Raw genomic sequence first — 4,112 nt, 5'->3', positions numbered from 1 at the left:
ATAATGGCGAAATTGCTCCTATCATTTCATCCAGGAGTTCCCTTTTCATCTGAATCGGATTCGAAATTACAAGGCTATGGAGTTGAACTCCATAGCCTTGTAATTCCATAGCCTTGTAATTGTAATTGTTGTAGTCGAGAACTCAAAAGTAGGTCTGCTGTTCAACGACGGTTTTAAAAATGAAATAAAATTTTCCAAACTGTGCATCTATATATTTTACACACATATCCTGATAACATGTATGAGAGAATCCATTTCCAACACCTTGATATCTAAGAATATAGCACAAATGTACAGTGCGAAACACCTCTGATCGAACGACCTAATTTTTATGCACTAGATTACAATTTTAATGGTTCGAGGCCTAACATTACATATACTAATTAATTAGCACAGTCGATGTTTTAAATTATGCCGACCGGCCAGCGTTGGGGTCAAGGAACTGGCCTCGCATCTGAAAGGTTCTGGGTTTGAATCGCGGGCAAGGCATGGATGTTCTTTCATTCTCTGTACTATCTGTCCTTACTGTGGGGGCAACGTTGGCCCACCTAATATGGTGAGCCTAAAAGGGTGGCCAACCAACCTTCAGATGCCTGTATAACTTAGGTCATTCTCCAGGGGGCATTGGGAAAAAAAATATTTAAAGTTTCGAAAATGTATCTTTGACTAAAAAAGCCCATTCTTGACCATCAAAAGTTGCAAGCTGAAAAAAATATTATCCCAATAGTTAGTCAGGAGAACGACTGAGATTTTGAGACCTGTGTACCTTTTTTTTGTTGCATATTTCACCCCATTTTTAGATTTAATGATTTATAAATATGGTACTGATGTCTTATATCGTCGACCATTTTTGCCCACACTGCGCATAAGTCATATAGGTATCTTTCCAATTCATTTTTACGTAGTATTTGATTATAAGGAAATAAAGACAAAGTACAAATATAACTTACTTCATGCAAAAAGTGAGAAAATGTTTAAATTTGAACAACATCAACCTTCATTTTAAAATTTGGTCTATCGTCTATATCGAATATGTAAGCACCATAATTATTTGTATGAAATTACAATTGTAACTGTAACTGACAGAACCTTCACATTCCAACAGGAGTCCTGTCTCTGATGCCAATACAGAATGTGTACAATACAAATAGTACAAACAAAACTAATCGTACATATCAAACGAAGTTTAGATTATTTTTTTAATAGTCTAAGATATGTATGTACCGAAAATTCTCCCACATCTTTCAAAAGTGATGTTGCCAATTTTTTTGTTTTTGATGTATCAACAATAAAGTTATTTTCTTCTTCTCAGTTAATTTTCAAAAGAAGTTTTCAAAATTTTCACTGCAATTTGAAACGAAATATATTAAAATGATATTATAGTACATTGTTTATTATATTGTTCATTAAAATCTTTGATGCCACTAAATGATACCAGTTGACATATAGGTATCTAGAGGTATATACATGACATTAAAATAATCTAAACTATAAGCATTTAATTTTTATTCATGTATGGTCGAAACATTATCTCAGAGCGTATTAATTTCCAAGATATTAAATGTCGGCATGCATTTAATATGAGTGGCATTAACAGCAATCTTATGGTGATGGTAGAGAATAGATGCCACTCTGTTTAGTTTGCATGAGCACTTCTAACGGATTTCAAGACGTCCAAAATTTAGATGCGGTTTTCCAAATTATTAAAGTGGAGGGTTGTTGAGCGTTTATTGAATATATTAAAGAGGACATTGTTTCTCAAATTATTTTCACGCCAATGGAAATTTAGAAATAATCTGTTAGTTGATAAATGATGTAAAGGGAAATTTTATGTGGTAATTCCTTTTATAATAATTGCATGGAATAGATACAGCGAAAATTGTACGTGTAAAACATGAAACTATTTTGTTGCAACTAATTTTTTGGCAACAATGCTTATCGCATACGTAGTCTAAATTTTCCTACTGTGTGTACAATAATACCATATATTACACTGGTGTACAAATTTTGCGTTGCATTTATACAAATGCTTGATATTGTTTAATTTGGGAATTGGGATTTCAAATCCGAAATTCGTTTTGCTTCTAAAACTAGTTTTTTTCAAATGACATTTTTAAATGACTCTCAAAATATATAAGTTTAAAAACGTTATATGTAACAGGGTGTCGCATAAATGTTGCGACAAACTTCTAAAATAGTTAGGGCAGATCATCAGAATTAAAATTGGGTAGTAACCCATTTTCGGATTTTCATAAATTCTCTGTGTTAATATTTCATTTAATAAAAAACATTTAATAATTTTGGACAATTTTATTTATTTATTTTACAAATCAATACTTCTTTTATGCATTCGAAAAGCATTTTAGAAATCAACCTTTTCATTCAGTCTTCTTTACGATGTTAAAAGAGCATGCAAAAAAGAATGTCTAAATGCAAACTTCGTGGCATCTTTTATTTACTAATTAACAATTCTGCCAAACACGCTTCTATGTATTCGAAAGGCATTTCAGAAATCAACCATTTCAGTCAGTCTTCTTTAGGTTGTTAAGAGAGCATGCAAAAAGAATGCCTAAATGCAAATTTCATGACATCTTTTATTTACTAATAAACAATTCTGCCAAACACGCATCTATGTATTCGAAAGGCATTTCAGAAATCAACCTTTTCATTCAGTCTTCTTTAGGTTGTTAAGAGAGTGATCAAAAAAGAATGCCTAAATGCAAATTTCGTGGCATCTTTTACTTACTAATAAACAATTCTGTCAAACACGCATCTATGTATTCGAAAGGCATTTCAGAAATCAACCATTTCAGTCAGTCTTCTTTAGGTTGTTAAGAGAGCATGCAAAAAGAATGCCTAAATGCAAATTTCATGACATCTTTTATTTACTAATAAACAATTCTGCCAAACACGCATCTATGTATTCGAAAGGCATTTCAGAAATCAACCTTTTCATTCAGTCTTCTTTAGGTTGTTAAGAGAGTGATCAAAAAAGAATGCCTAAATGCAAATTTCGTGGCATCTTTTACTTACTAATAAACAATTCTGCCAAACACGCTTCTATGTATTCGAAAGGCATTTCAGAAATCAACCATTTCAGTCAGTCTTCTTTAGGTTGTTAAGAGAGCATGCAAAAAGAATGCCTAAATGCAAATTTCATGACATCTTTTATTTACTAATAAACAATTCTGCTAAACACGCATCTATGTATTCGAAAGGCATTTCAGAAATCAACCTTTTCATTCAGTCTTCTTTAGGTTGTTAAGAGAGTGATCAAAAAAGAATGCCTAAATGCAAATTTCGTGGCATCTTTTACTTACTAATAAACAATTCTGCCAAACACGCTTCTATGTATTCGAAAGGCATTTCAGAAATCAACCATTTCAGTCAGTCTTCTTTAGGTTGTTAAGAGAGCATGCAAAAAGAATGCCTAAATGCAAATTTCATGACATCTTTTATTTACTAATAAACAATTCTGCCAAACACGCATCTATGTATTCGAAAGGCATTTCAGAAATCAACCATTTCAGTCAGTCTTCTTTAGGTTGTTAAGAGAGCATGCAAAAAGGAATGCCTAAATGCAAATTTCGTGGCATCTTTTATTTACTAATAAACAATTCTGCCAAACACGCATCTATGTATTCGAAAGGCATTTCAGAAATCAACCTTTTCATTCAGTCTTCTTTAGGATGTTAAGAGAGCATGCAAAAAGAATGCCTAAATGCAAATTTCATGACATCTTTTATTTACTAATAAAAAATTCTGCCAAACACGCTTCTATGTATTTGAAAGGCATTTCAGAAATCAACCTTTTCATTCAGTCTTCTTTAGGTTGTTAAGAGAGTGATCAAAAAAGAATGCCTAAATGCAAATTTCGTGGCATCTTTTACTTACTAATAAACAATTCTGTCAAACACGCTTCTATGTATTCGAAAGGCATTTCAGAAATCAACCTTTTCATTCAGTCTTCTTTAGGTTGTTAAGAGAGTGATCAAAAAAGAATGCCTAAATGCAAATTTCGTGGCATCTTTTACTTACTAATAAACAATTCTGCCAAACACGCTTCTATGTATTCGAAAGGCATTTCAAAAATCAACCTTTTCATTCAGTCT

Source organism: Parasteatoda tepidariorum, chromosome 6, assembly GCF_982258835.1.
Source record: "Parasteatoda tepidariorum strain Cologne lab strain chromosome 6, Ptep-v5.0, whole genome shotgun sequence".
Classification (NCBI taxonomy): domain Eukaryota; kingdom Metazoa; phylum Arthropoda; class Arachnida; order Araneae; family Theridiidae; genus Parasteatoda; species Parasteatoda tepidariorum.
The sequence above is the reverse complement of the archived record's forward strand: the minus strand, read 5'-3'. Positions refer to the sequence as shown.